Source organism: Myiozetetes cayanensis, unplaced genomic scaffold (assembly GCF_022539395.1).
Source record: "Myiozetetes cayanensis isolate MyiCay16 unplaced genomic scaffold, myiCay2020 scf5-8, whole genome shotgun sequence".
NCBI lineage: Eukaryota > Metazoa > Chordata > Aves > Passeriformes > Tyrannidae > Myiozetetes > Myiozetetes cayanensis.
This window is the reverse complement of record NW_026087742.1, coordinates 85,929,114-85,954,137: the sequence shown is the minus strand read 5'-3', so window position 1 is coordinate 85,954,137 and position 25,024 is coordinate 85,929,114. Positions and strand designations below refer to the sequence as shown.

Below are 25,024 nucleotides of genomic sequence, written 5' to 3'. Positions count from 1 at the left end.
ATATAAATGATTCCATGATTCATGACTGAATACTGTATATTGAGAGCTGCATAGCAGGCCATTGTTTCTTTCTTTAGCTTGCACACCCCAACTCACCAGTGTATGTTTTGGGTACTGTTCTGTATTGTGTCTACTATAATGGGTTGTTTGTAGTGTGACTGGGTGTGTTTGCATCAGCTTCACCCTAGGTGGAACAACAGCTGTGAACATGCAGAGGCACGGACCGCAGTGCAAGCTAGACAAGCCCTCTGAGGGCTGAAGATGCCATATTGTTCTTTTTTCTCATTGCTCTTGTAATCCAGGGGTGAACATGGCCCCGGCCTATATAATCTTGCTAGATAGTGTGAAAGCTATTTAGCCCTAAGGCAAAGGGGAAAAGAATAAAGCTCCTTTGTTTCCCATCTCACAACTTCTTTTCCCAGGAGATCCTCTCTTGGTTACCATGGATATGCAGACTGGTGGTACAGTCTTCTGCTCCTTTATTCATACACCTACTAACATCTGTACCAGTGCAGCTTTCAAATATAAACCTGGCTTGTGCTGGATCTGGCTAAATCTGGTACTGTTTTACACATTTCTGTGACACATTGGTTTTGGCTGGTGGTTTTGCCTTCTTGAGCAGATGTAACATTTCACAACTTATCACTGAATTTTTATCCTTCCATTCATGATGGTGACAACCAGCAGCCTCATTGTGAACTAGCAACGTGAAGCAGATAAAGCAGCTTGGGAATTTCAGGAGATCTGTTTCTCAGCACCACACCCTTGAATGCTGGGTGGTGTACGCCGTGTCAGGTTACACGAAGACCTGGAGCAGGCGGGTCGGTTCAGTAGTGAAGGAATTTGCGTTTACATCTTGTTCTCAGTGGCACTTAGTGTCAAATCAAGCTCAATTAGACTCAACTGGGTAATTAAGGAACCTTTCTTTTGGCTTCAGTGGGCATTGGATCAGGGCTGCTGAGACCAAGGACACTGAAGTGATGGGTTTTCTCTATTAGTTTCATAACGGAGGTTGGAAGCTCTGGAAAACTAGGAGCAGCTCCGTAGTGTCAGCATTTATCTAAACATTAAGAGATTTGAGACCCTGCAGACCTCACGCTGTTCCCACTTACCTAACCATGTGGTGCAAAGTTGAGAGCAGGCAGGCTATTTGGATGTCAACTGAGCCACCAAAATCGTAGGAGAAACATAAAAAGGCAAGTGTATATGCAAATTTAAGCATACAGAGAAGCATTGAACCAGGAATTCTCAAGCTTTTGTTCCCTTAGACTATTTGTATAAACTCTTGGTCTTTTGTGGCATTCAGATATTAAATGAAATAAATACTTTTTCATGAAAGGAATGTTTGTTTCTCTCTTTAAAATGCCTTTAAGAGAAAGCAACAATAATAATGAGAGGATTAGAAAATGTGTTTGAGTGTTGCTGTGGCTATGATTTGTCCAGAGCCATGCAAGATCTTCTCAAGTATGAATAACACGAAGCTTTTTACTGCTCTTATTATTTAATTGTATTCTTGCAGCACTCAAAGGACTCAGCCAGCACAAGGAGCTATTGTGCTTCGAACTGTGCAAACACTCAAGAGACAGAATCGTCTCTAAAAAATTCTGAGTTTAATGTAACAGGATGGGTAAAACATGCACATTTAGGTAACTCAGTAATACCTTGCTGTTGGGCATTTAGGTGGGGTCATAACAAGACTTTTTGCCACCTTTCCTTTCCTCCTCTTTCTGTGCTCCTCTGTCCTCTTCCTCACGCCCTTCCCAGCCAGCTGCTGTTGCAGTTTTGCAAGCCCTTGCTCTGGCCTTTCCCCTGTAGTGCTGCCCAGGCCGTGTACCCTGCAGGGCACAGGCATGATGCCCATATTCACACCAGTTATTTCACAGGAGTCCTCATAGATTTTCACTGGAGAGAGGGAGACAATTGCTGAAGACTGGATAAGGATTCAAAGGCTCCAAGTCAATCTTTTTTCCACACAGTATTTGTTTCTTTTGGAAGTGCACATGCCATTAAACTGCTGTACAACGTGATGTCTTCTCTTCGTACAAAGCCACACCCAGCTTCCTGGGCTGCAAATCCTGCTTCCAAGAAATAGCCACAACACAGATCACTTCCTGTTATCGAGACAGTGTGGTTCAGTTCCTCTTGGTACCTGTCTGTCACTTTGGCTTTGTGCTTTGTTCCCATTTTAAAAAGTTTGCTACTGCAGTAACGACTCTCAAAGGTACAAGGAGACAATTCCTGTTGGAATTGGGTGGAGCAAGGCCTTACCCAGAACCTGCCATACTATTTTGGATGCCACGTTGACAGCAAGAATGAATCAATGCTATGAGATTGAGAAGTAAGCGTATTGTTTAGCTGTTTGGACCAGCAGATGGGAAGTGTAGAGGGAAGAAATCAATCTAAGAGCCAATCCAGGGAACAGACACTAAATAAAGCCAGCTGGCAAACATATGAGGGGAAAGAAGAAGGGGAGACCGAGTTCTGCTTCAAATATCTGCTCACACTGAGAGGAAGGTGGTGGGAACTCATGCCATGGGAGAGCAGACTTTGACCCTCTAGGGAGTACTATATAGTGTCAAAACCTGTGACAGTGTTGAGGGCTTATAAGAAGGACCCTAAACTGCCAAGCAGAGAGAGCCCAAGCAGCAGCATTCCTGCCTGTGTGAAATCCTGGTGATACTCTATGTAAAATAAGGAATACGGGACTATTTGGTTTCCCTATGGTGGGATTGAGAAGATCATATCTAGGAACCTGGTTTGTAAAAAAGGACTAGAAAGAAGAGCAGGGAGTAAGGAAAGAGGGTGATCTAATGTAAGTTGTGGATGCCCCATCCCTGGAAGTGTTTAAGGCCAGGTTGGATGGGGCTTGCAGCAACTGGGTCTAGTGGAAGGTGTTCCTGCCCATGGCAGGGTGGTTGGAAATAGCTAATATTTAGTGTCCCTTCCAACCCAAGCCCTTCTAGGATATCACAGATTTGGGGAGACATTAATAAATCTATTTTTATGCCAATGCCATGACAGTTTGTAGCTTTGCTCTACTACTTTAGTTCCTGGAGAAGAAAGATATATGTGGTTTTACACTCCGTCTTTTAAGTAAAGTTTCAAAAGAGAAGCATAATCCATTGAAAAGGGAAGTGGTATCTTACATAAGTGCCCAGCCTTCCTTTTGGAAACTTGCTCTCAGGGAATGTGATTTCAGAGCCCAGGAATCTAGCAGATGTTATTACTATTTCTGTTTCACAGGTCAGTGCTTTTGGTTTTTGTGCTCTGAGAAATGCCTGCAGCTGCTAGCCTGTCATTTGCGTTACAAGAACAAGTCAATTCTGTATCTTATTCTTAATTTATACATGTGATTTTTTTTTTTCTGGTGAAATGAGGATACTGTGGGACATCTGAAAAATTTAAGTTCTCTAGAAACCAACAGTCTTGTTGGCAGACTGTGTTGTCTTCTTATTTCCATGTAGAGCAAGAGTGGATAATTTTACAGTGAATTTTCTTCTAGATATCCAGGCTGGTGGCATTAAACAGGACAAATAATCCAACCACTCAGACTTAACTGCAATAAAAGGAAAAAATGTCAGTATTGCAACCTAATTTTTTAATGCCTGTGTTGATAATAAGGTTCATATCATTGGTGTAGTAGCTGTATTATGTGCATTAGCTATTGGTGTCAGACGCTTGTATGGGAAAAGGTTGAACAAAATTTTCAAGTATCTACTTCCTTTCCACCTCATCTGTGTTGCTACTGATTAGTTACTGTATCTGAGAAAGTTGTCTTTAGTTTCCCTCAGCGTCCAACAGCCAGACCAACAAAAAGGCAGTATTTCTGTCCCTCTGCTTAGATGAATAATTCATTGCCCTCCATTTTTTGTGTAAAGTAAATTTGAACTGTTTCTTTTGTAAAGTTGATTTACAAGAGGTCATGGAGGCACAGAAATAATTTTGCTGCCTTCAGGCGTATCATAATCTTTTTACTGAGAGGGAAGTAATAGTTTATTTCTGTTAAAGTTTGGTTAAAGAATTTACTATATCTAGTGTTAGAGGGATAGTATTCTTTAATTGAAGTCGAAGTCTGGCAGGTTTTCAGTGCTGTTCTGCTGCTATTCTCCCCAGCTCAGCTGAACAATGGGCTGGAGAGATGCTGGCAGTGTTGCTTGGTTACAATTCATCAGCGTGAATCAGTGCTTCACGCAGCTCCTTCTGCGGCTCAACAACCGGGAGGCTTCTCGGCACTGTATTCCTGATGTGTGCGGAGATGTGACCGGATTACGTACGATCTCAATCACTGCGATACTACACTTTTGCAGTGAGATTTGTACACCAGTGTTTGACTTCCAGTGGTTGAAGTCAAGCAATTTAGAACTGTCTGTTTTACATGGCTTTACAAAAATAGAGCTGAGTAAAGCAAATTTTTAAAAATGTGTTCTGTTGCAAGGTGCGTTTGACAGGTACTCTAGCATCCTTCTGTATTTATCAGGAAGATCAAATCCTTTATTAAGCATCTTCCCCTGGAATAGACACACTTTTCTGAAACCTACCTGTGGGCAAAGGCAAACATGTAAGAGGCACTGCCACCTTCCTCTTACTCATTGCATTTGATCAGGTCTTAAGCTGGCATCAAATGAAGCTGGTGGAGTTATGCTACTTTAGACAACAGGAAGATGTGACAGGTTATTTTTAACACCATGGAATGTATTTCCTATGCCCCACCCTGATTAATTTTACTACTTACCCATTCTTGCTGTTCAAGACATGATCGGAGGAAATGTTCAGAGTGGAAAGATGCCCAGTTTGGGCTCTCCCTGGAATCGTCATTTGCAACAGCTTTGTTACCATCTACATCCTTTTTTTAACTTTTATAAAGAACTGCTTTATTGTTTTGCAGTTCTCATTGTTTAACTGTCTGTTATCACTCTAGTCCATGTACCATTTGCACTTGCTTTTCTGCACAGGAGAAGTTTAAATCAAGGACCCTACAGTAGCTTTGCCAAGAGGGTCAATGGCAAATCACTAACTAAGCCATTTGCTCATCTGTGGCAAGGAGATCACTGGATTCTGGCACTTACCTGAAGCATCTCCCATGGCTCTCTCTCCAGTCCTCACAATTGCCCTTCAGTCTGTATTCAGAAAAATCTGAAGTATTTTTCTCATCTTCCTTCACCCCTTTCACATCTAAGTTCTTGCCCCTGAGAGGTTTTCCCTCTTCCTGTCTCTCACACTCAGCAATTCTCCATTTCTTCTCAAATCTACCATACTTGTGTCTTTTAATTTCTTTTTACCTCTGTTAAGGACCTTGTTATTAAAAGCTTATATTGGCTGCACCTTTCATTTTGCCAAGCTTCTTCTGTTTTCTCTAATTTCTTCTATTTAGTGTCAGCTTGTTGCATTGCTGTACATTTGGAAGAATTTGTAGGAAAAGATGCACTAAAGTACCAAAAAGCGGAATCTGGAGTAAAAAAATTAGTCTAGTGCTGTCTAAAATACAGATATTTCTGTGAGCAGATTCCCTGCATTGTTTTGCCTTCTGGTGATGATATCTGTAAGATGGCCTTTCGTCAGAAAATTGTTTCAGGATATCTGGACTACTTAAAAATCAGTTGCAATTCACAGAGCTATGATGTCCAATTTGCACTTAGATTTGTTACGTAATCAGCTTTTCTTTAGCAGCAAGTGAGTATATATTTAACATCTTAAAATTTCGGTTTGTTTCCTCCCAATGTCTCTTGGTTATCTATATGTTTTGGGGTTTTTTTTATTGTGACTCTATTTAAAGCCTGAATTAATTCAGCTTTGCTGAATTCAGGTCATGACATCCATAACTATTTTGTCTGAAAATTTAAGTGCTTTTGGGATAGGACTTAACACTGAGCTCTTCCTGTTTCTGCAATAAAATGAGAGAAGGGAAATGAACAAAAGAACTATAATTTTCCTATTAATGTGATGGGTTTTGGCACTTGTTCAGAAAGGTACTTGAAGCACCTTAATACTTATCTGCTTTTGGACAGTTATAATTGCTGCAGGGATAGACTGATTCCCTGAGTAAATATGGACATTTTTGGGGGAGGGAGAGATTTCAAGCGTAGCTAAGAGACTGCTTTCTGACCAGGAGCCTGTGCTGAACACACTGAACCTGGCTATATGAAAAGGACTGTCTTTTTTGGGGCCACACTACGTGCATTAGGTGTGCCATTGTACAGCTGAGCTGGGCTGGCATTCTGCAAAGACACTTGTGTGCATTTCCTTTCCATTAAAGTATTACTCTGTTTCTACCAGATAAAAGTTTACTGTGGAGTAATGTCCTTTTAAGGTCATAGCTGGATTTCTCTAGATGTGACAGGCCAGTCTTTCTGTGCCTGAGACCGCTCTTTAAAAGAGCTTTTGTCCATGTGGTTGCTGGGTGGCAGGTATACCCACTGCAAATCTCTCCTGCAGAGAGTGTGCCCTACAAAGGTGATAGGGGAGCTACTGCCCTGGCTGAGCTGCACGTCCTCATAGATATTCCTATTTGGGACTGGCAGAACCTACTTGAGCAAGGAGGGAGCTGCCCACACGTGAGAATGTGCCCAGATGCGAAGCAGCCAGCTGGAATGAAAAGATTTGTTTCTGCACTGATACCCCTGAGCCCTCCCAGCCCCTCCAGCCTGTGGGAGCCATGCCACGTGTGGTGTTCACAGCATTGCTTTTATGCTGTTTTTGCCAAGATGTTCCTTGGAGTCAGTAGAAAGGAAACAGGCATTTTTTTCCAGATAATTGCGTCTTCGACATTTATATTATGCTGCATATGAGGAGGCATAATTTCCTTCCACTCACTATACAGGTTGACTAAGGTCAGGTATACCCCATCCAAGGGACCCAGAGGCACTTTGGGTATAGCTCAGCCCTTACTTTTCATCTTTTTGAAAACACATCCTAAGGAGTTTGCAAGCTGAATAGAGTAATTAATATAGTGCCATGGCAGTAACTTAAAATATTTACACGGACAGAAAATGAAGAGTTCTTCTGTCATCATTAACTTTCTGATTTGCTTCTCTTCAGTTTTCTGTGTTATGATTCATAGCATACGTGTCTGGGATAACATTTATTTTTTTACTTTCATATGCTTAATATTCTGTCATTGCATTTGTTAATGCTGAGGCTGTGCACATGATGAGTAGCTTCTTCCACTTTATCTAATGACCAGATTTGAAATAGGAGGATATTATTTTAATGTTAAAAATTTTCTAGTTTCATTGGCACAAGGAGCATTTTTGCATGCGTTCCTATTTTCAGAACAGGTGCCTTTTTGTCATAAAAATAGAGCAGCTGCTGTCCCTTTGTCCTGCGTGATGTTACACCATGGCCTTTGCAAAGCCTGGAGGAACTTTTTGGCATGGCGTTCCCTTTCCAGGAGGGACCCAGCTAAGCTTCCTGAGCAACATCAGCCTCCACTAAGAATTCAGGTCAGGATCTCCCTGCTTGTAGTCTGTTTGTTACCTAGCAACTGGGGTATACTGGTGCTTTCTCCTCTGACCGACTCCTTCCGCATTAGATACAGGGATCACTTGGTGAAAGGATCAGGGCAGTGCTAATAACTCACACTTCGGGAAGGCAGAGAGTAGCCCTGTGCTGGATAACTGATGAGACACAGGGTGCACTGTCGAAGTCGAGCTAAATCAAGACTCAGAATTCTCTGTGGAAACTTGAAAGTATCTTTGCTGGGTTTGCTGCCACTTAAACGTTTGGCAAGGTGACAGATCCCTTTTGAAACACCAGTAGCCTTTTGTGAAGGCTACTTTTTGAATCTGGCAAACAGGAACCTACGCAGGTAAGCAGCTGAAGAAAGTTTATGTCTGAAGTGTTTTAAAGGTTGTTTTCTGACAGGTGAAATGTGTTTCTTGGTTACACAGGTGCACAGCGTTCAGTTCTGGGAGTATTGACCAGCCTTTGTACTTATTAAAGTTTCATCATAGGGTAAGTAAAAAAGTTAAGTGGAAAGATGAACCGTCTTCCGTAGTTCCTCGTGGTGGGTGTTTAGAAATTGTTGAAAACAACCTTTACACTTCTCTAGTTAATTTATTGTAGAATTGGCTAATGGCAAATCTTTAAGTGATCAAGAGTTATAAGTTGCTATGCTCTTGCTGCAACTCACTTCTTGTGCCACATTTACGAAATGGAACACAGTAAGTTCCTCTAACTATGTATTGTTTGCAGAGGCCAGCAACCATTGTCTCTGGTTGGTAACACAATGGGATTTGTCACTACTTTTTGTTTTCCTCTGATAAATTACAAGTAGAAGCCCTTTGTCAAATGTAAAAATTAAAGTGATATGCCATTCTAAGAAAAATATTTACAAAAAAAAATTGTCTTCCTTTTGCTGTATCTTCTCTACTCACAGATAGCAGAGATGGTGGGAATTAAACTACTGCTGGCACAGTACCAGCATAATAGTTTTGTGAAGGACCACTCCTCAAAGAAAATACAGTTTTCGTATTTTGAAAAACATGGAGATTAATCTCTCCAGGTGCATGCAAGCTATTTAACTTGCCTTTTTCAGAAGGCTGTAAGGAGTCCGTTCCAGCTCTTCACCATTATGATTTGGTACAGCTCCAGTTAACTTGAGCAAAGGCCTGCCAAGTGACCAAAGATCTGGCTGCACATCTCTGCACATGTAGGACATGTACACTGCAAGCATGCTTACAAGTTTTTTGCACAGGAGGTTGTAGTGGTGGATTTTGAATAGGAACATAAAAGATCAGATTATTTTTAAGCAATGTATTTTCATTATCTCTAATATGAAGCTGTTTAATTTGACTGCTGACTTGAAGTCATTCAGAAGCTGATTTCTTCAGAGGGGCTAAGTGCAGTTTCAACTGATATTTTCCACATTTAGTATTCAGAAAAACAATTCTCAGAGTCTCACATTGCATACCTGATACAGCAGCTGCTTTTCAAAGCGTGCCTGTCCAATCTGGTTTTTGTCTCTATCATACATACGGGAGATACATATGGGAGGCTCATACATTCATTCCTGGGACTTACAGGGTATGCGTCCACTTAAGACGAGAGGAAAAAAGTATGTGTCAGGGCAGTATCTTCATGCAGTTCAGGACGTTCTTTATTACAAAAAGCTCTCCCAAGTGTGTAACTTCATACTACTGTGTGGTTAGGTGATGTAGGACAGAGAGGGAGAAATACCTGTTTGAGGAGGTGCTTCACATTTCATTTAATTGTTCCAGTCTCAAGGTCAACAGCTTTCAGGAGAAACTTAACAGCAGAAGCCTCTTTAGGAGCTTTGATCTAGCTCTTTTAGTAAAAGAGAACCTTCATAGGATAGGTGGGACACAAGAGATTAAGTCACCCAGCACTTCCTGATCTTTCCTCTATTCACAAAGCCTGATAGTGTCCTCTTAATAATGCTTTTCTGCCAGAGCTGGGAGCTCTGTTAGATATATCATTTCCTACCTCTTGCCTCTTGTGACTCACAAATATTTTTTAAAATACTGAAAGGAAGGAGACCCCTAAGCAAAGAGGGTCAGAATTTCCTCAGGCTTGAGCTAGTATATTTGCCAACTGCATGTGAAGGGCTAAATGTTTCACGTTATACCTACACCAGAGACACTCTGCAGATACACAGATGGCCGGGCCCTTGCAAATCCAGCCAAAGGAGCGTATGCCGGCACTTCGGGGTTTGAAAAGAAGCTGGAATGGGTCCTGTAGTCTGGCATTGGCAGCCAGCATCAGCATCTGGGTGCTTGGACATAGAAAAGAGCCAAGTCTGGGGAGGTTATTGGAACATTGTCCTTGCACGGAATAGCGTTTCTTGATAGTAAATAGCTCAAACATGTCCTTGGACTCTGCAGTAGAGAGCAGACCAGAGGCAGCAGGTAAATGCTTTCCTCTGTGTTTGTCTGTCAACATGTGCAAGCTTAAGTAGGAGCTGGAGAGCTTAAATCCAAGAATGACTTTTGTGTCATCTAGCTATCGAGGCTGCCTGGGATCCAGTGTCCAGTTCTGGACATCTGACTGCCAGAAGAGATGAGCTCAGAGTAGGGTGGGTGCAAAGAAGGGTAAGTAAGATGGCCAGGATAATAGAGAGCTTATCTCTGTGAGGAAGTTAAGGTGCCATGGCTTGTTTGGCTTTGCAGATGAAGGCTGAAAGGGGAGATGGCCATCTTTGCTAAATACCCCTGGCAGAACAGAAAAGCTGTTACAAAGAATGTATCGCATTGACACAAAAATAAACAGGTATAGACTAGTCATTTAGTCTGGGAATTTCTAACCATAAGAGTTACAAAGTTCTTGAATAGCATTTGAATTTGAATAATTTTCAAAATCAGACTTTAAGCAGCCTGTGAAGGGATTATGTGGAGTGTTTGCCAGCAACAACAGGGGATTCAATGCTCAGGAAATTCCCCCTGGTAGCATGTTCCCAAATTTTATCCTGAAACACCTATATGAAGCTCAAAGATTTAAGTGTACCAAAATATACTGCTCCTCAGGAGAGTTTACCATATGAGAGAACTGAAAAAGTCCAGGCTGTGCATGCAGTCCCTGTACTAGAAAGGGCCTGATAGGTCGGGGATGCATATGATAGTGATAGATCTTGCAAAAACACAGAGGTAAAGAGCCTTTGTGGGCAAAATGATTCATCACTGCCTTTGGACCTGCCCAAGGGATCAGAAAAGACCAAGAAATGCTGGGACACTTCAAAGGTGCCATGAGATTGGTCACTTTGGACATGAGCTTTAATTTGTTGCTGTAACTAGCTCTGTGCACACAGGTTTTTCATCAGCCTCCCTGGGAAAGCAAGCAAAGCACAGCAGTTTGAGGCAAGGAGTTCCCAGGAATGCTGAGATGACCTTGAAGGTCTGTGCCATGCCTGAGAGACAGGTTGCTCCTAAATAAAACCTCTTTACTGGTTTTAGTCTGCACCACCTGCCTCAATAGGAATCATGGCAGACCCATGGGAGGTGGGAGGAAAGCCCACGCAAGCAGCTTTCATTTGCATAGCTTTGATTAGGAACAGTGCTCTGCTACCCTCTCTCCAAATGGTGTCCCTTTCACTCCCCAGGGGGAGATTGTGTGCTTCTCTGTTCCACTTCCTATGTCTGGGCTCCTTCTAGAGTTTGAATGCCAGTGCCATTTAATCTGTGAATGCTGCAATACATTTTGTTGTGCTCATTTAAATCAGGCAGAGCTCAAGCATTGTACAGGCACATGTAAAGGTGATGACAGATGAGCGCTCTTTATGTCACGCTGGATTTCTGCTGCACTCTTCTATATCTGCCAAATTACAGGCAGGAAATTTTTGAATTAATGACAAATATTTCCCAACAGTAGTTAGTTAAGTGCCTGCACATGTTAAATTAACCATAATAATCTTGTCATAGTCATGAATTAATAACCTGCATCTCATTGGGCTTTGGAGAATTGAAGTAAAACATTTGTGGTGTATTCAAAGAAAGGAGCCTGGGGACAAGTGCGATAAGTCTTCAAATGGCTCTACATTCCCATCCCCACCATCCTACCTCCCATTCCAAGTAAGCTCCAGAGGCTATACAGGAACCTGAAAATCATGTTTACAAAGGGCAGAAAGGAAGAGATACCCTCTGCATAGGGCTGTCTTTTGGAGTAAACTGATTTAGACTTATTAATTCGTGAAGTGTCTTCCTCTTTCTATTGTCTAGAGGGAGATGCAGCCAGGGACAAATGTGCACATGAGAGCTTTCTGCCAGAGATCTTAAACCAGTGAGGGGTTTTACAAGGAAAATGTTTCTCAGGTCAGAGGAGGATAGGGAGAGCTTCTGTCCCAGTGGCAGAAATGAGAAGACTGAGGGCGATTGCTGATGTGGGAAAAAGGAGACATTTCTCCCCCTGTATTCCCTGCCAGTGATCTATGGAACCTCTTCCTGGGGAGATGCAGGGAGCATGATCGAGTTCCCTTTGCCTCCTACATTTCACTACACCACAGGGTGCCATGGGGACCTGGGCCCTAGACCAGAGAGGGCACCTCAGTCTATACCACTGGCTCCGGCAAAGCTCAGCCTGGAGCTGAGCGCTGTTTCTACATGGCAGACTGGTCCCTACTCTGAGATGCTGCTTGAAGAACATCAGGAAAAGCATTTGATCTCTCTTATGAGGAGAGACTCGGGGAGTTGGACTTAGTCTAGAGACGGCAGGACTGAAAGGGGATCTCATTAATGCATACAAATATCTCAAAGGTGGGTGTCAAGATGACGGTGCCAGGCTCTTGGTGGTGGTGCCCAGGAACAGGACAAGGAGCAATGGCCATAAACTAAAACACAAGAAGTTTCACCTCAACATGAGGAAGAACTTCTTTACGTTTGAGGGTGACAGAGCAGTGGAACAGGCTGCCGAGGGAGGTCATTGAGTCTCCCTCTCTGGAGACATTCAAAACCTACCCATCTGGACATGTTCCTGTGTCACCTGCTCTGGGTGACCCTGCCTTGTTGGGGGGGTTGGACCAGATGATTTCCAGGGGTCCCTTCCAATCCTAATAATTCTGTGATTCCGTGAAATGCTTTCTATTTCCTGGTCCAAGGGAATAAGTGGGCTTGTGCAGGTGGTGTAGAGTGCACTGGAGACTTGGCTCTAGATTTCTGTCAAGATGGCAGTAAAAACTATTAAGCTGCATTCAGGATTTTGACTTCCGAAAGTCTGTAAGTCTGAAGTGGCGACTGGAGGTTATACATGCAGAATGACTGGCCAGAGGTTATATTTGCTGAGATTGTTGCTACAGGGAAGGAGCAAAGGAGAAAACAAGAATCTGAGCAAGTGGCAGTTATTTCTATTTGCTTATATCCTTGCTTTGGAGCACAGATTGTCGTTTGGAGCACAGACCTGCAAGCATATGAGGAGAGAAGAGCTACAAAGTATTTTTTGTCTTTCAAACACATGAAGACAAATATGTCCTGAGTGGATAGTAAGAATTAAAAGTTTGGAAGTACACGTCATGAAGGAGTAAATGACAAAAAGTTACGTTTGTGGAATCCTGTTTTTCCTATAGAGTGTGAAGGAAGGTTCCAAACAATGATGAAGGGACTCAGCCATGATGTTTATTGTGGTATGGATAGAAAGCAACCTTCCAGTCTTTTCATGTAGGAAATTATTTGGGTTATGAAGACTGTCCAAATTAACTGGACTCCTATCTGAAATCCCTGAGGTAGTCATATATTACTGTGACCTTGAGTTAAAAATCTCATGCTCTTTTCTCAGGAAGTGCTCTGAGTTTTACTTGGAGGAAAGATAAAGGAGCCCCTGGCTCATCTGTCTCCCATCAGGGCTCAAGAAAATGATTATCAGTTGAAAGCTGAGAGGGCCTGAATTAGAAAGGGTCAAAAGAGACTAAAGAAGGTCCTTTCCAAATAAGAGCCTGCTACATGTACTGCCTCAGAGCAAGCCTTGTACAACAGTCAGACAAGAGGCTGTTCAGCTTTGCATTTGACCTGTGGGGTTTAATGCAACAGGAATGTGGAATGTGTTTACAAGGTAGCAGTTATTGCTGAAATATGTGAGTGCTGTTGCCCGGGGAAATTTCAGAGGATTGAGATTGCGCTGACAGTGGCTGTACCTCTTGGGCAGACCGTGTGGATGTTGGGTAGGAAGCTGGCCTCAGAGTCTGCAGTCTACAGAGGGAGTGCAGGGGACAATGCTCCCCTTCCCCACCACGTCCCGCTGCCATCCCGTGGCTTCAGATGGATCTCACTCCATCCTTGCCGCTCCTTCGTGCTAGGATGACCCAGGAGGGCGAACCAGTCCTTGGGCTGAAGACATGGCTTCTTGTTATCCCTGCATCCGAGGTGACTCCAGGTTAGCGCACGACTGCAGCTGGTTCAGCAGAGTGGTGTGGGCTGAAACGAGGTAAAGCTGAGGACTGAGGGCCCCTGATGGCACCTTTCATGAGCAGCTCCTGGAAATCAACCTGCTTACATTCTGTCTAGTCTCAGCTGGCTGGCTGGTGTATCTCTGCCTGGAAGGGCTTTGGTTTCTCTTAGAAATGTTTATTTAATTCTCTTTGCATTCACTACTTCCTTTTTTTTTTCCTTCTACTTTAAATATATGGTATTTAAACTGTTCTGCACATGGTTCATAGATGATCACAATAATTATTTCATCCTTCCGGCATAGGAATTCCTAAGGAAGCTGGTAAAACCCAGCTTAGTCTCTTTATTTCATTCACTTTCCTCTTTAATTGTGCCCAAACCAGACTCTAATTTTCATCACACTAACAGCAAAATATTTGGAAGTAGGCCTGGGATATAACTATATTCTGTGTTCAAATGAACATGGCATTTTAAAAGATTTGTCATTAACTTTCACAGAAACTTAATAAAACTGTTAAAATGACACTGTTGACAACACCACTGATTATATACCTGTGAAAGTTGGGCCAAGTTCAGCTCTAGATGTTAGCAATCGACTTCCTTATCTGGTTAACTTGGCCCACCGAGTTGCCTTCAGAATAGCAGATAAAGCTGAACAGGGATCTCATTCCATGTACTTCTAAACACTTTTCTGCATCTTAAACTCCCATTAACCTCTGCACTGCACAAGAACACACTTACATTAGGCTAATTAATGGGGCAGCAGGTGTCAGTGAGCCATTGCTCAGGGCTTGCTGTGGTTCCAGGGGAATCTTACTCTTTCTTTACCACAAAGTACGTGTGTGTGTGTGTGTGTGTGTACAGAGGTGTATAGGCAATTTATTGTATTCATGGTTCAAAAAAGCAAGGAAGGATCAATGAAAGCCCTGTTCTATTTCCTTGAATTTAAAGGCACTGAAACCTTTATAACAGTGTTGATATTTCTACTCATTCTGAATACCAAAAGACCTGGTATAATTATTTTTGTGAAATAGCTTCAGGAACGTTCCCAATGCTGAATTCAACAGTAATTGCAACTGCGACATGTAGAATCAAATGTAATTTTGTTCTAACTAAAGCAAGACATTTTACTTTTTTTTAATTGCTTTTCAAGGAGAGGCACAGTGAATTTTTAATACTCCACTGACCCTTGACTCTGAGTGTCGTTAGCCTTCTATTGTACAAAAACTATGAACTTCTTCAGGACGTTATTAACCAAAGTACTCTATGTGAACACTTGATATTATTTAAGTTAAAAATACAGATTGTGCTTCTGTCAGTAAAGATGGCTGGTACAAACCTAAAACTCTGGTAGTATGTTGAGCTGTTTGTGCTCCTAAATATAGCAGAGGATCTCTGGTAGGGAGCTAGCTGGGAGAGGTCTTGTGTCTTTGTGTAAAACAGTGATGTCTTTATTATCCCTTCATGCTGAGGAAGAAGGAGACCCAATGTGACTTTTTTTACTTTAGCAGATCTTAATAATAATGCTTTCCATGTTGGTAGAATAGATCTCCCAGCCCCTTTATTAAATCACAAAAAATAAACAAATGAAAGCAAGAGGGAAAGGGTTACTGCGTAGCAATAAGACATTTCACATGAGTTTGCTTTATTATTTGCCAATGCAAACTCCATCCCCTTCCTGTAATTCTTTCATATGGTTGTTTGCTTTGCTTTGTTTTTGGTGTGTTGGGTTTTTTCATTTGTTTAAAGAAAGCATGCAAGTCAAGCTAAGGCTTTTCCCATTAACAAAATACAACCTTTGTCAAGGTGTTTACCCTCAACTTACTGAGCTCTATCAGGGAAGAAAAGTTCCCTTCACCCTTCTGGGGGAACAGTCTATTCTCTGCACTATGCTGGACATCAGACTAGGCAATCCTAGGTGTGCCCACTGACCTCTTATGTTTGTGCGTTCTGTAGCAATGCAGTGTTTTAAAAACAGAAAGCTCCCTCTTCAAAAGCTGCTAGGGAGGAAAGTTTATTTTATGGAATGTTTCTCACTTCTCTCAGAAACGCTGGGGGAAGGAAGGACTATTAATTCTTGAAGAAAAAAAACCAGGTAGAAATGCAGTGTTTCCCCCCCATCCTTTGGAAATGCGTCGTGCTTGTAATAGGGAAAGGAATGCGCTGTTGGCAGGGGCATGGCAGAGGGGCTGGTGAGGATCCAACAAGAGAATCTGCACAGCTTTGGAATAATAGAGGCAGATGCACCAGACTGGAGTCTGGGTTGGTAAGACAAAGGAAAACACACATTGCCCAAGAGCAGTGAAAGAAGCACGTGAGAACAACTGAATACCCAGAAAGCCCATTGAAAGGCTTGGGAAGATGCACCTGGTACATCTTCCGTTTTTCCTGTTGTAGCCCCTAAAGCCTCACATGGTGTTCATGGCAGGCCTTGCCCTGTTTGCACAAAGGCTCGGATGTAGAGCCCATGCAGCAAACTCTATCCAATGTCCTCTCTCTAGTCTTCCTTTTAGGAGGTATTTTATTACTCAACATCCTGTGGTCTCTTCTCTCAGTGATCACAGGGACATCCAGCACCACCATACACGACCATATGCGACAGGGATTTGAGTGGTAGATATGAGTACTGCAAAAGCAAGGGCTGGTGCAGAGAGGCAGGAGTGTGTCAGTAGTTACTCATAGCTGGTCCATGTACCACAGCTTCCTACTCCTCCACCTCCACCAATGCTGGGGGTTGAAGGAGTAGCAAACTCTGGCACAAGGAAGAGGATTAGAAGAGATTATGTGCTGGGGCAGCTAACTTTTGTTAGCCATTTCTGAGAGAAAGGGCAAATCAATCACAGCTAGCTCTATTAATTTTGTCAGTGACTGGGAACAGGATCGGAGGATCCCTAAACGGCAGAATTTTAAAAGAGAAGGACATTGACTTTGTGTTCAGGCTGGGTGCTCTCACCTGGATGCTGGCCTAGGACCTGTGCAGCCATGGAGAGGATGCTGGCAGCAAAGCTAAGTGCAGCCAGCCTTGCTCTGAGCGTGAGGAGTGGCACACAGGCTCTCCCCACACCAGTGTGGTTGTGCAATATGCAAATTTTCTTTTACCATGAGAGCATGCTACAAGGGTAGCATTAGCTGGAGAAAAATGTTAGCCACAAGCAAAGAAGCAATACCTTTTATTTGCCAGTAATGCACATAAGAAAAGATTGGGAAAGTGTACCAGCTTCAGTGCGAGACAGATAAGGATGGATAGCAAACTGTCACTTAGACAGCAAACCATTTGTGAAAATACCACATTTTGAAGATGATGTCCCCATGGACATCAGTCGGCATAAACAAGTAGGTGCTAACAGCATCTGCACTAAATTATTAAAACAAGCAGAGAACACATGAAGTCAGAGCCTTTGCAAAGTAGTAGTTTTTGCTTGCTGATTCACAACATTTGAACAAAATGGAAGGAGGTGATTGCCTGCCCAACTTTGAAAACAAAAGTTAAAGTCATGTACAAAAAGTGAAAGGGTGTTTTTCTTCTTATTTTGGCATGAAGTTTATTTTTGATATTTTATATAGATTTTATAGTGGAAACCAATGTAGTTTTCTCAGGAAATGTCTTCTTTAGTTAAATTATTTTTAATAATCCAAAAAGGATGGGGACACAGGTAGAATATGTACAGATCTTGTATAGGTGCTGACATATGGTAGAAAGGCAGTCACAGTGTTGGGAGTCTGGATAAAACTCCTAGGATGGCTGTGTGTATGTAAACATGCACTCAGGTGCAGTTGTTCTCTTGATTTAAAAATTGGAGGCAGAATAAAAAATGAAAAGTGAAACTCCTTTGACATAAAGAAAGGCTTGGAGCAGGAAGATGTATGGCTTTGGAAATGGAGTTGCAGTGTTATCAAATTCTCCTGTCCTTTTTGTGAGCTTTTTGGATGTGTTTATACAAACTAATTGGATTCCCAGAGACTTGCATCTCACTCATGTGGACACTCCTAATATTTGGGCTCATATGTGCTGTGCTAGCTCAGGGATAGCACTTTCACTATGCTTCCCAGACCTCCTGTTGCAGGAGCAGGGGTGGAGAGAAGAGGTTTATCTTAGTAACATAAGCTCAAGATGATGGATGGCTTTTGGAAAGGATTTTGTAATTGGGCACACTCTGAGAGGTTTAGTTTTGTCTAGGCCTCAAGCATTATCACCTGGGAGCACTGAAGGTTGTTTGGGAGCTTGAAAGGAGGGGCTGATGTTGGGATCTCTGTTAGTAGGAGAAAGCGTGAGCAGAGGGGGCGTGTTGAACAGCAGGGTTTCTTGCACTGTGTGAATACCTGTCTGCTCTCCTGCACTTCCTTCTATCACACTCCGCTGTGCAATGTTTTCAGCACCAGGTCTCCCCTAGTTGCAGGGATAAACCTTTGCGTGGGAGGCAGGTGATCACAGCACGCTTTTGAACCTATGCTATGCCGAGGCATGGAGTCCTGGGGCTGTGTTTGGGTGGTGCTCTCGCTAATACACGTGCTGGAGAGCTGGAGCATCTCCAGAGTTGGAAAAGCACTGCTGACATTCCTGGAGCTGGCAGGGGGTCATAGCAGGCACCCTGGGCTTGCTACCTCTAGAAACTTTGAGCTGTCCCTTTTCTGCAGTCCAAGTGACAGAAGAAGGGGCTGTGTGGCCCCTGAATGGTGCCTTAATTTCAGGTCTGAGCCCTCAGAGAGTGGGAGGATGAGAAACACCTGCCTGAGTCTTTGCCCCTGGTATTTTGGATGGTTTTGGTTTGGTTACTATCTCAGCTAGAGGAGAATTCCTGTTTCTTTTTTGCCTTTTTTTTTTCTTCCCCTTCCTCCCCCTTGATCTTTAATGCTATGTAATATCATTCTCTGCTGGGAGAAGCCCAATATAGCAAAAAATACTGTTATAAATGGGTAATATTTAGCAGTTTAGTGTCAGACATTTTTAGCTTATAAAATCTCATAATAAATTGATAAACGAGGCACCTCTGCTATTCCATTGTGAAAAAATCCACACATATAATGGAGGGGGAAAAAAAATAAAAGAGGAAAAGGGTGCAACTGCCAGCAGTGTGGTGAATCTTGCCCTTGCTAACAAGGGAGAAGTGATGCAGGCTGCTTCTTTAGGATGCAAATCCTACTGAGTCTTCAGATCACAGGATGATTTAGTTAAGTGATGGACTTCAGTAAATCCTTGGGGAAACTAGAAATGAGAAAGCTCGGCAGTCCTGCTGTGCAGCCAAGCCTCTAGATCCAAGCATAAGTGCACAATGAATACCCCCTATCCCAGTGGGTGCTGATTCAAAGCTGCTGGATTTTGTCAGTGGTGTCGTTGCACAGCTGCTAAATTTGTAGACCATCACAGATTTTAAACAAAGCTTGAGGAAGAAAAAATTTAGCTCCAGAGCAAAAAATCAAGTCTCCTTTTACATCAGGGAAGTAAGAAAGTGAGAAGCAGTTATAGCCATACCAAGGGTAAACTCTGGACTTTGGGTTTTTTTTTTGTTTCTCCTCTTAAGTATCGCATTTTGATCAAATCTTTCCTGTGATGAATGTATTAATATTGGAGGGTTTGTTACAGACATTGAGCAAAAAGCTTGAAAGATTGAAAAAAGATATTGTTCAAATACATTATAGTGAAGGAAAAAAGGGAAGATACAGATAGAACAGTTCTCTGAGTTTATATATTTGGGAAAGAAAATAGAGTTATCTCCTGGTGGTGGTATTGAACAGGTGAGCACCAATGTTTCTCTAGCAGTGTTCAGCAGAAGAAGCATTTAAAAGAAAAAACCAGCTTTCCTCTATGTTAATAAAAATGTCATCATAAATTTTAAGGTGGAAATGAATGTGATTGTCTACAGCTAGGTTTGGTGAGATACTAAGCCAGGCAGCACCTGCTTGCAGAGCATTGTGGAGGGATCTCTGGCAGCCACTGGATGCTCAGTGGGGGCCAGTATCTCTTCACACTGTGTTGGGATATTGCTCCTATGGGAACCTCCCTTGGCAAAACTCTCAAGCAAGTGATTAAGTCTCAGCTTCAGTATTTGCTTTAAACCAAGGTTTGCTAAAAATGGATTTGTTGACTTTCGAGGGTATTTCTGAAAACTGATCAGCAGCACACTACCCCACAAGTGCTTTGCAAGTTCTTCCAGTCTCCTCTGCTGATTCCCCCTGCCACCGTTCTCAGGTTGAGGAAGCATGTGTGACACAAACAAATCTCCCCTTGGTAATAGCAGCAACAAAGCTCCTCCCTCACCCTTGGTACGGGGCAGGTGGCCGCGCCTCACTGTCCTTGTAATGCTTGTTTGCACAACATAGTGACTGCTACCAGGGCTGCTGCCACCTCCTCCTTTATGTCAGCCACCATCAGCCTGGGACAGTCACACCCAGCTGCAGGTCTGGGCTAGAAACTTGCCTTTTCAACTGAAAACCAAATCCTTACCATGCTGAGTTGAGGGGTTGTTTTTATAAAAGCCTTACAGTCACACCACTGCAAAAACAATATTGCTTACCTGACCCAAATGTCTGGGGCCATAATTTAAAATAACCATTTCCTTGCTGGGTATATCAGCCTCTGGGTTCCTGTGCAGAAGGCAGAGACCCTATGTCGTCTCCTGCACCCTGGGTGCCACTGACCCTCACCTTGAGTTGCTTTCTGCTTCCATCCAAAGTTATCTTTTCTGGACGGCCTTCCTCCCTGCCTAGGTCTCTTCAGCAGCTCCTCCCACAGCAAAGCAGACATATCTTCCCCCAGGTGGACACTGAGCTGTCTAGGGATGACTCTGGCAGTGCTGGTGGGACCTGGTGTTATGGAAATTACACAGGCCAGCCACTATAACTGGGTTCAACTAGTTTTCCACTGAACCAATAAGCTGAAAGGCAGACTTCTCTGTAAAAGTACATTTTAAAAGATGCCCTGAGCCGGGCATCTCCCAAGAAAGTCCTTGAACAAAGAAATCCCTGGATGACCTGCTAAAGCAGTATATGGACAAACAGTATCTTTCAAACAATCTTCATGTGTCTTGCTTGGCAAGTAACAGATCGTTTAGGTATTGTACAAGTCTAGAACCTCCAGGTAATATAATATGTTTCTAATTTTCTCTTTGTCATGCTGGCATGTAATCCGTAAAATAGTTTCAGTTGTCAGAGGCAGCTTGGTCCCAAATACACTTGCTGCTGTATTTTATTATAGTAAATAATAACATATTAAAATTGTGGTGAGTCATTCCTCCATACCTCAACAAAACCTGTTACAATCTTTCTCCGTAGTTGCTGAGCTTTCCTCTGGCCTCTGTCTACATTTCTGTAGTTCAGTTCAATTTACCCTTGTCTCCTCACAAGCTCTAATCACATTTATCAGATCTCCAAACACTGTTTGGCAATTACCTGTGTCTGACCAGCATCAATCTGAGGCCAGAAATCTGACCACTGCCTGGCGGTAGGGTCAACTTCATGTTTTTTTCAAATGTCTCATCTTGCTCATGTAGATGGAACAACTCCCTCAGCAGCAGGCCAGCATTGGTCCAGGATGGATCATATCCAGAACAATTAATATAAAATAACAATGCATATCAGCTTGAACCTAGGCATATGATTTCCCCAGGATTCCAGGGGTGATGGGTGTGTATACATGTAACACTTGAGGTATGGGTGGAGCGTTTCACACAAAATACATGCACCCCACCACCACTGCCTCCACTGTGATAGGATTAAGGATAGCGTTAGACACCACAGCGTAAAGCCCAGCAGAAGCGTTGGGGACAGCAGAAATAATTGGTGAAGAACCAGCAAGCAAGAAGGAGGGAGAAGTATAGGGTACTGCTGAGACTGGTTCTGCAGGCATCTTGGTTAAATTACTCACAATTGCTGCAGCTAAAGTTCTTCCACAAGGTTTTCATATTCGTTTTCTACCATCTTCTTCATGGTGGTCATATGCCCAATTATCCCATACATACCAATAATCCGTTTGCTGCAGTTTTTCATTTTCCAAAATTTCCTGTATCATAGCCACCTTTTTAAATTCAAAGGGTCCTTAATGGAGCCATACCCCCGCTCCTCTAAGTGCTGGCCAGTCTTCCTTATGCTATGTTATTGTTGATTTTTTTGGTAGACCTGAAGTGACATCTATTTTCCTTCAGTTTTTTGGTACTTTGGCTAAGGGCATCCCTTTCTCTTTCCTGGGTATGTTCCCCGTAACTGTATGTGAAATTTGTGTGCCTTATGCGGATAAGGCCTCACACACTTCTCCTAGCATGCTTCCAAGGTGGGAGTCAAACCCACCTGGACCCAGAACACCTAGAATTTGGTAGCAGAATTTTAACACTCACTGGTTGGTGCCTCCTATCCCCAAAGTTCCCAGGTGAAGTCACTCAGGGCCAGGAGTTGGACATTTGGAGATGAGAGGATCTGATGGCGGTTGCCTAGAGTCCCACTGCATTGCCAGACTTACGAAAAACTATACATGCCAGCCATCACAGTAGGGTTTTACTCTAGGTTTCTACTGAATTTGTAAGCTGAGAGGTAGATTTCTCTATAAAAGTAATTTTTTATTAATGCAACTACGACTTGAGCTGGGTGCCTCCAAGGGGGAGCATCAAACCAAGAAACCCCATGGCAATTATACCCTTACAATCAAAATTCCTCACCCTTCATGCAGCAGTTCAGATCAGTAGTACTAGGATCTGGGGTCTTCTGTTCTGCTTTGTATCCTTTCACTGCCTCTAGGCAGGACATTTCTTATCTCTAAAGCTGTGCAATTTCTGTTAATGAAAGTTGCTTCTGTATCTTCTGTCTTGACCTGGCTCTGCAGCCTTCTTTTACTTGACTAGATAAAGTTCAACATATCTAGGTGAAAATTCACAGCTTGTGGCCTAAGGCTTCAGCAAATTTAGCTCCTGATGCTCAGCAAGTTACGCTAAACAAGTTCTATATGAGGAGTTCACCAAATTGCACAACACGGGCCAGGTACCTCACTCCTTCTTTCTGCACCTTTGCAAAAGACATGCCCAAAAGCACAGTGGAGGCAGGCTGCCTTCCTTGGGTCCTGGGTGTTTCCTGGAAAGACACAGTAATTCTTAAACAAATGTTAGAGAACAGCAAAAACATGGCAGACCTGAGGAATTGCTGCATGAGGACAGAAGGTTGAGGATCTTACTTCAAGACACATGGCTGGCAAGGAAAGAGCTCATCGGGGTTCAGTGTCCTTCTGTTTCCTCTATGTGTGCTGCACCCCTGGCCACATATTAGTGTCCCTAAATGTTTGGGGCACCCAGTGGAAACATTCTTTGTGACCTCAGATGTCACAAATCAGTCACACAAATTTTCTCACACATTGTGGCAGAGCTAACTTTTTTTTAAATTGGTTTTATTCTCTAGAAATTTGGCTGCCAAGGTTTGGGATGTGATGGGACAGCAACACAATTCTGGTTTGTCAGAAATATAATATACTATCTGATTGAATTTTGCCAGAGGGAACTGGCTCATACTTGCCTGAATGTTTCAAACTAACATTTTCATTGTGTGGGTATTTATCCCCCAGTGGCTTTGCTATTGAGCACTAGTGAAGTATGGCGTACGAACATTTGGATAAAAAAACCCAAAACACCCTCACCTGAGTGCAGCTGGATGCAGTGGGGCTCTGCCAGTGGGCCACAGATGGGGATGTGAGTTATGTCATCCATAATTTATATAGAGACTGACTGTAGGATCCCAGTTCTGGATGTGTGTAGCTTATGAGATGCTACAGGGCATGAATATGACAGCTAAAGCTTTAAAGGTACTGATTTACACTCCTTCCATTGCTACTGCAATGTGACAACATGAATCTGAGACACCTTCTTTAATAATTGACAGGATATGCCGCAGCCCACAAAACATATTTATCTGTCATCTCCCAGTGGGCATTTACTTTAAAAATAAATGTATCCTAGAATCACAGAATGGTTTGTGTTGGAATGGACCTTAGAAACCATCTAGTTTCAACCCCCCTCCATGGGCAGGACACCTTCCACTAGTGTTGCTCAAAGCCCCATCCTGCCTGGCCGTGAACACTGTCAGGGATGGGGCATCCACAACTTCTCTGGGCAACCTGTTCCAGTGCCACACCAACAGGGTTGATTCCTTACTGATTTTTCCTACATTTCCAACCAAAAGTTGTTCATGATTGTGTTTAATTCTGATTTGTTTTCCCAACGGGTGGTGGCAGGGGGTGTTTTACAACCAGGGTGTGGGTCCAGCTGTCACAGAAGCCCCGGAGCCTGTGGGAGCAGAGGGGCCTTTGCTGTGGCTGCCGTGCAGGCATTTGTCATGGCCCAGCTCAAGTGGCTGCTGACTGTTCAGGTGATGCGTTGTGATTTAGATTTGAGTAATAAATGTTTCATTCCCATTTCACTAACTCTTTGAATTTACGAATCTAAGTCTCCTGGTACTTCAGGGGATCAAAACAACCACAGTGTATTCACCCTCCCATCCAGGTTGTGGCATGAGCATCTGTCACCACAAGAGCCCACAGAGGGACTCTACAGCACTTAACTCACTACCCAGTCAGTGGCGTCCATGACTATTCTGCCCTGACCATGAAATTTTGGCTCTTCAGATGAAGAAAAGAGAGCACAAACAGACTGCTACTCTGGAAATGCAATTTAAATTACAGATAAACTGTCTTCAGGCTTGGGGCATGTACGATTTTGGAAATATATTTTAATTTAGGAACCTTAATAAGCAAAGTGATACTTTACTTCCAAAAATATCCCAAAAAGAGGAGAGAAGAAAATAAGAAAATTAATTGTTTTGTTACTTGTATTTTTCTGTTGACTGTACGAACAAACTATTTAGAAGAGTCATTACCTTTTCACAAGTTGCTTAAAAAGGAAGGAAAACTACAATCTGTAGAATGCTTCAAGTTGGCTGTAAATATAGGAAAAATACATGGGGTTCTTCACTATTGTTACTTGTACACTTACCCAAATTGCTATAATTATCATGTTGTCTGTGGTCTTAAATAGGCTCAGAAAGGGAGAATCAAAGAAGCCCACCTCCTCTGATGCATATTTTTAGAAGCATTTGAGAATTCACCAATTTTCAGACTGGAGGGGCAAGTTGGTCAACTGAACTGTCATGTACTATTGTCTCCTGAAAGTGGAAATAGTTTGTGGAATTTATTATACCTTAACCTAATAAGTATCACATGGGCTACTTTTACA

General features: G+C 42.7%; 1 protein-coding gene across 5 annotated transcripts in view; it reads left to right on the top strand.

Annotated features, from left to right (window-relative positions):
• The first annotated feature begins 7,522 nt into the window (after positions 1–7,522).
• CRACDL (CRACD like) overlaps positions 7,523–25,024 on the top strand; it is a 42,996-nt gene continuing 25,494 nt past the window's right edge. For all 5 annotated transcript variants that reach the window (XM_050332224.1, XM_050332226.1, XM_050332225.1 and 2 more), the window contains exons 1-2: positions 7,523–7,804; positions 7,887–7,950. The gene's annotated coding sequence lies outside the window, so the exon portion shown is untranslated. The remainder of the gene's footprint in view (positions 7,805–7,886; positions 7,951–25,024) is intronic.